General features: G+C 40.3%; 1 protein-coding gene across 1 annotated transcript in view; it reads left to right on the top strand.

The window, feature by feature from the left end:
* PLA2G4B (phospholipase A2 group IVB) overlaps window positions 1–12,217 on the top strand; it is a 69,719-nt gene that overhangs the window by 9,294 nt on the left and 48,208 nt on the right. Inside the window, exons 2-6 of the mRNA XM_064512599.1 lie at window positions 2,130–2,320; window positions 2,481–2,576; window positions 7,843–8,099; window positions 9,551–9,716; window positions 11,486–11,578. The gene's annotated coding sequence lies outside the window, so the exon portion shown is untranslated. The remainder of the gene's footprint in view (window positions 1–2,129; window positions 2,321–2,480; window positions 2,577–7,842; window positions 8,100–9,550; window positions 9,717–11,485; window positions 11,579–12,217) is intronic.

The raw sequence follows: 12,217 nt of genomic DNA, 5'->3' as shown, positions 1-12,217 counted from the left end.
GGTAGGTCACAGAACAGCAAAGACTGGGTACTGAGCCAGGTGTTAGCTAAATAGAAAAACTGTTTTGACTGAGCGGGGCCAAAACACTGGGAAAGCTATTAGCTTGACACTGCCAGAACACAGGTATCTGCAGAGTATTTTTGTTCATATCCAGCCTGCTCAACTTTCAGGATAGTCTCTGTTTCTAGCAGCAGGACTTGTTAAATGAGAACAGCCCCAAGAAGACCGAGACATCTGTGATTTGGAGGTTACCAGCCTGTGTAACATCAGAGAAGTGCACGGGTGACAGTGTGATGTGTGCACAGTCATGTATGTTGGTGATGCAACTTGGCTTGAAATGAGATGAAAGGTCAGATCTTTCCATCTGGTAGCTCTGATCCTCTTTGCAAGTCTCTCTTATGCATTTTAGGTTGATGTGATGTTGATGATAAGTACACTGATTAAGCTGCATTTGTTTGTTCACAAATCCTGGCTGCTGAGACTAAAATTTAAAGGACTAAGCAGTGGCTTAAAGGTCACACCTTGATACTGGGCAGAATTTGAGAATGACCATATGAACTGGACTCAGTGCGTTTGGCCTGCCGATCAGTCATCAGTTCCCTGCCAGGTACCACGTACTGGGAACGTGACATGATACCTACTGTGATCATTTGTGCTACTGGCAGAATATTGCTAATATTAGATTTAAATCCTCATATAGATAAAACAAATATATTTGTCCTTTGCTTTCATAGCATCAGCTGTGTTTCCTGTTGCTCTTTCAAAGCATCTTTGTTTTTGTAATGACTACGGATCAATGAAGAATAGGCAGATATGTCTGATAAGTGCTGCACAAATGAGCCTACTCCACAATCACTGACCACCTAAATACATGAGGTACTGATTAGAAGACAAAGTTGCAGTAGAAAAGGATTGGACCATATCATGTAAAAAAAATACATCAAGTTTACTAACTGCAAAGACACTACCTCTGAAAGTCCCAGAACCACAAACTATTGTAGTCTGGAAGACTATTCTAGAAAATCATCACAACGGCCTTTTCCTATTCTTACAGTCTTCTGTAGCCATCTTCTTTGACCATTGGCAGAGCGAGGATGCTTGGCTAGATGGACTGCTGGGCTGCCACAGAGAAATCTGTCTTATATTTTAACATGTTTACCATGAATTTTGTTACCCTTGTATTTCAGTCATATTTCAGAGTTCCAGCAGTTGTGTGTCAAGTCCTGGTTCAACAGAGAGGCTCCAGCAGCCTCCCCCCCATTCATGCTCTGGCACATAAACCCCACTCCTGCATACAGCCACTAGTTTTTCCTAAATTCCATGCTATACTGCAAAGTAACAGTTGAAAAGATACCTCAGTAGCTGAGAAGGAGAAAAAAGGGTTTGCTCATGCACTGAGATGTAGCATGATTTTAGAAAAAGACGGCAAATGTGGGCAAAGGAGAGGAAGAGATTTTCCTTAGGACACCCCATAATTTGCTCCTTGTGTGTTAGGAGTTGAGTGTGGAGCTTCTGTGGTCTGTAGCCCAGGGTCCTGTCTGCTGGCTGCGTGTCGCAGACTTCCAGAAGTGAACAGAAGGGAGCTTGTCTCTTGACCACCTGAGGAACTGGTAAAGAGATGGAGCCTTGAGCAGATGCTCCACATAACAAGCACCGAGTTACCCTGGCACCAAGGGCACAAGCTTGGGCATTTTTCCATAGATGTAACACGTAATGAATGAACATTAAGCTCTCTTTTGACTGTAACCTCAAAAAGCTCAGTAAACTGTGGCTGTATGAAGAGGAAATTCTTACCCATTTCTAATGTGGAAACAGTCATTGCATGTCATGGATTTAATTATACATCTTTCTTCTTTCCAAGCATACATACGTGATACTGATATTCTTGGACACAGGAATTTCTGAGCTGTACACAAGAGGAATAATCTTTTTCTGTTTTGGACCTCAAAGAAAGTGGGTTGGGAGCTGCTGAACTGTACATGGAACACATGGCATTTAAAAGTCAGGAGTAAGCTGTGGGCTTTTCCATGCAGCTCTGCAGTGCTTAGGTTATTCTCCTTTCTTGTGGCAGAAGTAGCAATGCCTAAAGGCGGAAGCATAACTTTTTTTGTATTTTTATCACTTGACAGAAACCTGATTGTTGCAATAAGTGGGCACCAACTTTTAGAAAACCCTGCCTTAAATCCCTTGGCAATGCAAGTCTGGACTGCTTCTAATGGACTGCAGAAAGAGCATGTTGCTTTAGCTTCAGGAACGTTCCAATGGAGCATGCACTGACTGTTGGAAAGTGGGGCAGGATGGTGATATTTTCTATTGAAAGGTATGTTTGGAAGGCCCTTATTTGCTCATAAGGCAATTTTCCCTGTTGCGAGAAAGAGGGATAATATGTGGCAGTTCTTAGGGGGGAATTCTGTGAGCTAGATTATTGTTCTGAATAATTCCACATACTTCCATGGTCTCCTTTCTTCCAATTTATGCAGATGTATTTTAAAAAACATATCTTTGTGGTGCATCCATCAAACTACAACTGGCTGCAACTTTTTGGTGGATATACAGATTCCTGTGCATTTTATGGGGTAAGTAAACATTAACACTATAAAGCCATTTGAAACCTTTCATTACACTGACACTGTTAATAACCTTTCTGACTATTTTCTATAAAGTAGATTATAATTCAGGAGCACAATCACATTTTATCCTTCCACTGAAGATAAGGGTCAAGGTCAAAATCCTGCATATGGATCTGTGCTTATACACAGCCACATGAAAGAGGCTGAGCTGGAGAGTGTTTTAGTGAATGATTATTACAGCATTTGAAGCTCTAAACAAGAAAGATCAGGTATCTCAGAGATTCCAGCTGAATATCTGATCATCTTTTGTGCAATAATTTGCATGTGGTGGCTGCTGAACACTCATAGATATTCTGGTGGGGAGAGTGGTTGGAGAACTACTCCATCCAGTTTGTAGGCTGGACCTGCAGGTAGGCAAAACAGTCAAGCCTTGAGACAGAGTTCGACTTACTAAGCCACTGACAGCAGCTAGCCTGAGAAGCTATTGGAGAAAAAAAAACATATTCAAACTAAAAGTAAGTGGTACAGACTCAGTGTGCTCTATTTAATTAGTAGGAAATGTACAGTGAAAGGTCACAAATTGCAACATGGGAAAATAAGACTGGTTGTAGGGAGAAAAATTCTTTAGGTTGAGAATGGTTAAGCACTGGAAGAGGTGCCCAGAGAGACTGCAGAATTGCCATACTTGAGAATTTCTGACTGAACGAGGCCCTGAGCAGTGTCACCTAACTTTGGAAGTTAGCCCTGGTTTGATCAGGAGTTTGGACAAGGTGACTGTGGGGGCCCCCTCCATTTTTTCTGCAATTGTAAGAAATGGCATATTCAGACTTTCCTTCCCCAGTATAAAGTATCATTTACCTGAAATAGAAAAGCTGGTTCATTAGGGGTTAAACATGTGATTGTTTATTATTTGAAATGATACACACCACTCATGCATTATATCCATGCTCTACTGAATGCTAACTGTACCAGCAGTTGGCAGAACAGGGACAGGAAACTCTGAATTCCTTAAGCAAATGTGTCAATACCTCAGGAGGGAATGTGGTGTCTCCTACTGTCTTCTGGGATGTATACATTTCTTAGGCATAATCTTTCATGGAAACCGAGAGAGAAGTTTAACCAGGCAGCTCTCATATTTTGGCGTCTGTGAATGACAGTTTTAGTCAGTTATGTTAAAGTAGTGGTTCAGGAAAGATACCTTTTAGAAGAAAAAAGTGCATAGTGTAACTGAAATATTTTGGGGAAGAAGACACAGATTCCACTCTGAGAGAAACTAGGAGAGTTTTGAAAATATACTACCCTTGATCTAGTAGGTAAATAATTCTGTGGAGGGTTGGGGCATCTTACGGACATCTTCAGGAGGGTTTTAATCATGAGTGCTGTGGAAGTTAGGTGCAAGTGAAAATAAAACTAAGTGGTGGAAGAGGTTCGTTGATTAATTAAAATTTACTGTAGTTCAGTGGAGATGCCAGTTCTTATTTGTGCATTGTTCTGTTTGCAGATACTGGTCACTATTGATGAGAGATCTGAGTGTCTAGAAATACCATCTGTGTCGTAAAGCCAACATGTATTCTTCTCTGTGCACCACGATCCTGATATTAAAATGCTTTTTACCAGACCTTGATTAGAGGATAACTAAAATACCTGACACAAAGAAAGTAGTAATAATATGAAAGACTAACACTCAGATCCTGCATTTTGTCACTAAAACTCCATCAATCAGCTTATTTCCCAACTGAAGATTTACAAATCCAGGACAAGCCATTGGCAATTGGCAGTGAGTGAACCTATACATGCCACCCAAGTGGTCCTTCCATCCAAATCTGTCAGTAATGTTGAATGCACAGTGGTACAGAGCAAAACCCAAAGCTTGCTTTGAGGTGATAAGAGACTTCTAACAGCTGCATGAGACCCTGTCACAGTGTAGTTTCAGTGGGCTTGTACTAGAACAGGACTAAAGGTGATGCTTGAAAAAGTAGATGTGAGGCTGATTTCTGGCAGATACTCCTTTTGGTGTACTGGCTTATTGCTACCCTTCTCATCAGACAAGATATCACAGTCCAAGTCTCCCTAGAAATGACTTCCATTGCTTTATAAAAACACAGGAGAAAGGGCAAAAGGATGTCCTACAGAAAATCACTGCATTTGACTCCTCAGTAGTATTTCTCATAGAAAAGGAAGGGTAGTTATTTCAAACATCCCTGGATTTCATAAGGGACAGGATTTTGCCTCATGACCTTTTACATCAAAACTCACTGTGAAAGTCATATTGTTAAAATTTTGACTGTATGACAATGTCTGATTATGATTGCCATGGTAATATTCCTATCATAGATCCTACAGGAGCTCTTCTCCTCAGTCTCAGTTACTTCAGAGATGTGTTCATGGCTCTTGTACCAGTGAAAGATCAATGTCTTTAGCCTGTAGTCATTGATTTACTGCTTATTACACTCTTGCCAATGATTTCCAATACTGCTTATCATCAGCATTTTATCATCATCCTTCAGCTCTGTGAAAGAGAGTACTGTGCAGCTCAAACATGATGGCTTTTTAGACGTGATCCATTAAAAAGCCCTGTTGCCTGCTACTATCTCACAAATTTTTTTTACTGGTTACTACTTTATGAAGGGGAAATATGTAGATATATTTCATTCTCGTGCACTACATGCAGTGCAATTTCATTAAGTGCAATACCTGAAACCAAAGTCACAGCTCTGTTAACCAAAACCAAAGCAAAAATCAAGTGCAGTAGAGCTATAAATTGCACAGTTATAAAAAAGAAAAAGCAAATTCAAGCAATATCAGATTTTAAATTAAATTTCAAGCTTTGGATAAAAAGAATAGTGTGAGTCTGTGTGTGGGGTATGTGTGGCTGTATATGTATGTGTGTTGGAAAGTGGGGAAGGAATGGAGAGTGAAAAGAAAAGGAAAAATAGAAGATTAAAAAAATTGCTTTGTAATTACTTACGTGTTTTTAGTAGAATGTAGGGACCGCATTAGAGTCCTGAAATCTCCTTTTGCCAGAAAACATATATATGCAGATGAAAAAAAGATGGCCCAGGTCGCAACCAGGTGGTCACTTTCAACGTGTAGTGACAGAATAGAGGGTACAGTAACTGCTATGTGATCTGTGATTAGTAGAGAAAGTATGGTTACAAGATGCCAATTGCTCAACTACAAGCTGAATTCAATTTTCTCTGGAAGACAATGACAATATCTCTGACTACCACAGGACACAATACTTACTTAGAAACAAGTCACTGAAATATGTATTTTATAACTAAGTGGTTTTGCAGTCAGTTATTATTAGTACAGTTACTGTCTTGGGAAATTGACAACTATTGCTTTTCTGAAGAGGTAATAACTGTTTTCCATCATTAGGCTCTAGTGAAGGGTTGTAGAAATCTCTTGATCTGTTGCTTTGAGGTTGATGTAAAAAACAAGTGAACAAGTTCTACTTACTTGACTTCTTTTTTATTCCACTCAATTTTTCCAGTCCTTAGTCAGACATGAAAATAACACATCTAACATAGTCCTTTGTTCTCTAGCTGCTGGAGAGTGATGAGAAAAAGAAGTATTAAAAAAATCATTTTTTTCCCACTGTCGAAAAGATTAGCACTTAATTGCCTAACTCTTTGTCTTTTTTGGTTCTCTTACAGAAAGGAGGTAAAAGCCTCCTTGAAATAGCCATTGACCTAAAAGTTGGGGTTCTCCATGGGGATGGAGGAGGTGAAGACTCATATCTCTGTTCTGCCTGTTTGGTTCTCCCACTTCCCAAACTAGTGTTTTGATCAACAGATTGACTGATGTGGCATGTGTGGTTAAGGGGGGGCTTCAGAAAAGTCTTGATTTTTATTCCACATTCAGATTTTGAAATCTTGCTATTTATTTGTGAGATGAAAGCTTATTTTTCATCAGCCATTATTTGACAGCTCATATAATGCAAAGTTAGTCTTTCTTTTATTTAGTTTCCGTAGGATCTTTCTGTGCCCTTTCTGTATTTTCCCCTAATGGATCTGGAATGTTATACCCAGAAGAGGGGGAAAGAAGACCAAAGAAAAGCATAACATTTTTTTTTAATTGTCTCTGACAACTACCTGCCTGCTACAGAGCCTGAAGAACCACTGTCCACTAGCAAACCACTGCTCAGAAAAAGCCACCCCCATTCATCTCCTGACATGGCCTTTTCAGCTTTTCAGGCCTCAGAGAACGCTGTGATCTTGGAAGGTGCAAGTGCCTGACAGCTCCAAAGCATCAGTGTCACAAAGGCTGCTCAGATGGTGTGAGGAAGTTTGCAGCCAGCTGGGAATAGTTCTTTCAGAAAAAGAAGAGTCTAAGATAGCTTTTCTCCCTCAGTCCAACACACCCGTCAAACTGCCACTGTTGTGTATAGTGTCTGTGCTGTTGCAGTTATTTGTGACACGTATTTAAGCCAGGGTCCTCAGAAAGGATCTCCTCTACAATTAACTCTATGTGTATGGGTAAAGATCCTCAACTTGAGCCGCCTCCTTCCTAATTTTATCCCTTGGGGTTACCTCTGTCCCTGTGAAAGTTACCAATGTGCAAACATTTTCTGCTGGTTCTTTGAGAGTTTGGTGATACTTAGACCAGAGCTGTCTCCTCTTTCTTCTTCATTTTATATCTGGTCTGTTTGCTTTGTGGGGTTTTTTTCTTCATCATTTATGTCTTCCTGACTAGTCATACAACAGATAATATGCACAGGTCAGTAATGGCCTAGTACAGACAATACCACTCTACTTTCTGATTTACAAATTCAAGCAAAGTAGCTTTAATTGTTAAGATCATGGAGAATCACTTGCTCCCTGTCCTTTGCATGTGCAAGTCATCCCTTCCTGTGGGTTGTGAGGAGAGTACAGTTTTTTAGAATGGTAATTTACTATCCTTCATTCCTTTCAGTTATCCACTTAAGGCTATTTGGCTTTCCAGTGCTTCTACCTTCCTTTTCGTCTCCATGCAAAAGAGCATAATTTTGCATTATCAATGAACATCTGTCCAGACCTCAAAGGAATGCAATTTCCTGGGCTCAGGAAAGAATCCAGAGTCTAGTCTCATAAATCTTATGTATGCTCTGCGGCTGTTCCAACTCTTAGCCAAGTTTTGCCAGAGTCATTTCATCTAGCACTCACGTAGTAAAATACATTTCTTTTATGACCTCCTAGCCAGCTGTTCAAGCTAAATCATTGTACCTATAGTCATGACTTGACTAATGCCTGTGCATATCTCAGCTACTTTCTTGTTATTCTGTTTGCAGAATGGTGCAAAATTCTCCTGATGAGATGGCATTCCTGGAAGACAGACCCTTCTGCTACACATAACAAGTAGGGAGTGATCTCTTCATGGGTCAAAGCAAGCACGGATCACAGAATTAAGGAGGTTCTAGCTGGAAGGTGACTTAGTATAATGGGGCAGAATGTAATTTTTCTGGGAAGCAGATGAGTATCTATGCCCTGTAAGGACAGTATCTCCTAGCTGGGGTCCTGAGTTCTCCATTGCAAGATTCCATGCAAGGTAAGGAAATCAGGAAAGCTTTTTCCTTTGCAAATTTTTTCATGTATTTTATGTGTTCATTGAAGAAGTGTGAAAACTGAAAGCTTCCTGTTTAAACTGTTTTTCATTCTTTTGATGCCTCCGAAAGCGATAGTGTCAGGTCATGTACCTCCAAACAGATCTTCCTTTTCTTCTTTTTTTTTCCTTCCCCCCCCCCCCCCCCCCCCCGGTTGAGTTCTGGTTTCTCAAAAGTCATTTATCATTCAGAAATGTTTCACTGAAACAGCAGATGTTTTGATGAACTTCTTAGATCTGGCAGCACTCTGCTTGGCTGGCAATTGTGCAGCACCTTCAGACAGCTCTAAATTCTGCAGGCCAGGGACAGTACGTACCTACATTCACATCTGGGTAACAGCCACAGAATATGTGACCAAACCACCATGCTCTTCTGCTGCTGCCTCCAGGGCACCCAGAAGCCCGAGCTTTTGTTGTTTATCCCTCCTTTGTCCATAGTGCCTCTGTTTTATTCTCCATTTTAGCCTATTTCACTCTGTTAGGTTTTCTGAATTCTGCCTTTCTTTCTTTCCTCATGTCTCTCATAAGAAGAAGACTGACTTTAGCCTGAGCTCTCATTGTTCACAAAGTTGGTTAAATGAGTTCTGCATCTGTTACTGTAATATATATGACCAGATTATTGTGATGATGCAGGTTGAAAGGAAAGACACTGTCAGCTCTCGGGCTTTAGTCTAAGTTAGCAGGTTCTCAAATTGCAACATATTTGAGTTAACACTGATATGGATTCATGTCGTCTTTGTGAGTCTGCTGGTTGTCTGGACTGCTGCTGGCAAGCTGAATCCATTTCTGGGAGCAGAATATACCAGGGAAGGAAGAGGATGGTGGTAGACATTTTAAACTTGCTGATTTCCTGTTATGGAGAGGAGAATATCTGAGAAAGATTTAAAAGTGGTATTTGCTTCAGGAAAGAGGAGCTCACTCAGTGCTTATGGAAGCAGATGTTAAGCCCTCCTTGGGAAATACAGGAGAAAAGGCAGGGCTGGTGCAAGCTGTTGTTGCAGAGGTGGATTTTATCTGAGAAGAAAATATCTGTATGTGTGAAGCTGGGCTTTCAGAACAGGGAGATACAAATGCTGCCATGATAAGGGAAACAGGACACTTTCTTACTTGCAGCACTAATATGTGACTGCACATTTCCATATGTGGATTTAGTTTGATTACCTGAGAGAGAGGATGTGTCCTTTCCAGCTATGGATGTCCAGTATACCGTTGGCTTACCACCATTGTGCAAACCACACTAGCAATCCGTGAACATTAGTCTGGATTCATAATGGGTATCTGACAACAGAACACCTCCTGCTCTCATAAATGTGTTTTCCTCCCCTTTCCCAGAGGAGACAGACCATCTCTTTAGCACTGTCAGTGTGCCCTGAAGACTTCTTGTTTCATTTCATCAGGTGAAGTCTTGAACACCATCACTAGGATTTTTGACCATGAATCTACTATAAGACCAGATCTCATGCTTGCTGAAAGGCTCCCAATTTAAATCACTGGACCTTTTTACATGTGTAAAATATGAGATTGGTGACAGAGTGATCAGCATCTTACAGAAATGAATGCCCAGTGAGTATAGAGATTCATTTTTCCTCTTTCCATATTATAGAATCATGATTACCAGACAGTTATGAAGTCATTAGTGGAGCAATATGGGGACCTTATGGACACAGGCTAAATCATTTCTCTATGCAGAGATTAGGTTTGCTCAGCACTGAAATTCCATTCTAGCTGTAGGCTAAGAGCTGCTTTGGAGTTTCACTGGCACGTTATCTTCATGTCGACCTTTTGCATAGGCACACACATCATCCAAAACCAGCACAAAGGTTAAAAACTTTGTCAGCTGTGGAAGAAGATGGCTGTAAAAGAGACTGTGGTGAAAGGCAGAGATTAGGCAAGTATGAATAGAAACATATTTATACTTGTATGTATAGGAGTATATCAAGTCTATGTATGTGCTGTTGAAAGCAATATTTATCCCAGAGAGAGCCATCAAGATCTGCCTTTAACTGTCTTATCCCAGCAGAGGAAAAATGATGGCTGGTTGATGCTCTGTATTTCGTTAGTATCAGTTGGTGCTTGCTGGAAAAGAAGGGAAAAGAATAGACTTCATTCTATCACTTGGATACAGCCTGTTAGAGACTAGCTTTATGAGAAGATCCACCAGATATGAGAAGATTTAATTCATCTACTGTTTGTTTAAATAGTATGCTGTGATTTTGCAGAGCAGATGTAATAGTTAGTCATGAGAAATGGAATTCACTTTCAGCTCTAAAGAAGGGATAAGAAGGTGGCTCTTCAGAAAGATGTGAGACTTGAGGTTCTATATATATAATTAATGCAATGCAATTAGCCTCCTCAAAAAACAAGGAACAGACAAACATTACCTTCAATTGCTAATTGGACACCCTCATTCTCCTATGCCATGTCATTAAGAAAATACAATATACCCTGCAAACAGTAATCAGAGTCTAAATGCAGAATGCTTTGGATCACTTTGGCAATTTTTTTTCAATGATTTGGGTATAAAATGATGACTGCAGTTTTGGTAGTGAAAATGAAGGACTGAGGATTTGTCTCCAGTCAGGCATGCTGAGAAGGCCTTCTATGGGCTTTCCCAAATATGTATCCTGGCTCAGAGAAGCTGTCTTGTTAGCTCAGAGCTATCAAGCCTGCTTGAACTGGATATGTCCCCCTTCCTTCTTTGCACAAGCATTTCAGATAGGGAGTATTTCAAGGTTTGGTTCTGGGTCTTTCACTTCTGAAGTCTCTTGGGAGTGAACACTGATGGAAGCACATGGAGTTGCGGTATAAGGAAGGAATGGGGGGATACTCGCAGAGGGGTTCCCAGCTTGCTTTTTGATCTGATTGCAGCTATACTAAGCTTTTTTCTGATACTGCAAAATTCTGTGTAAGCAGTCCCTGCAGCTGAAGTCTGTATTGTTTCAAAGGAAGAGTATAACCATTTTGACATACAGCTGTTACATTTCATTTGACCAGATGGAACAACCCTCTTCTAGATTCAGAATATAGCCAATCATAATGTATTTTTTTAAGCAAGAAAAATTGTACCACAAATATACAAGCATTGCACTCGGAAAGCTGGAGAGGAAAGTTTTATCATCAGTTTGCAAAACTGTATAATCATTTATCATCATTCTCCTTCCCAGCTGTGAAAAGTATGTCTTTTTTCAGTATATACTGTAATATTCCAATGCTAGCTAAGCCTGTGTTTTGCTTTCCGATATGGATGATTTTGTTGGCAGCAGATGGACTTTGTATAGCCTTTATTCCAAAAACCTCCCTCCTGTAAACTACGTTTTTCACCCCTTCTGCAGAGCTGCCTCCAGTCCCTACCCAGTCCTGTCCCATGGACAACAGTGGAATGAGCAATGGCAGTGTCACTGAAGGATGGAGCCAGTGAGTCACAGGTAAGAAAATGAAGAAGATAAAACATGGGTCTGAGTATGGAGAAGGGCTCAGCAGCTCGAAGCACAGTCGTTGCCCCTTATACTAGGGTGACGTGCTCCCAGTCCAGAGGAGAACTTGCTGTCATTGTAGAGAAGTAAAATTTATAGGTCACAAGATGGCAGCATAAGCTCACTACTCAGGGTGACATTTAAGTTTAATCATAATTTGAAGCATCAGGTCAATGCAGAGCCCCTTAATCTTCCCATTCCTCAACCTCTTGTTTCAAAAAAGCTGAGACCTGTGTCCGACTAGCTGGTACTCCATGGGCTCTAAACTATTGTGTGTATTGGTGAAAAACCTGTTACTTCACTTTTCAGACTAACCTATTTAATTCAAATTCAGTTGCACGGTGATGATGTTGAAATAAATTTCCCACTGGCTGTACAATACTTAAAAAAATGACACCACCATGTTATCTATCTAATCAATACAAAAAGTGTAATTTATGGAACTTTACAAAGCCTAAGCAACTGGGAGTTGTTTTTTATGTTTTCCCTTCCTTTCTGCTCTTAATAGCAACATATTCTGAAGCCTACTTTAAATACATATTTCTTATTGAACATTAACATTTTTATAGTAGTACTGAGTGAATATATTCT

Source organism: Dromaius novaehollandiae, chromosome 5 (assembly GCF_036370855.1).
Source record: "Dromaius novaehollandiae isolate bDroNov1 chromosome 5, bDroNov1.hap1, whole genome shotgun sequence".
Lineage (NCBI taxonomy): Eukaryota > Metazoa > Chordata > Aves > Casuariiformes > Dromaiidae > Dromaius > Dromaius novaehollandiae.
The sequence above is the reverse complement of the archived record's forward strand: the minus strand, read 5'-3'. Positions and strand labels throughout refer to the sequence as shown.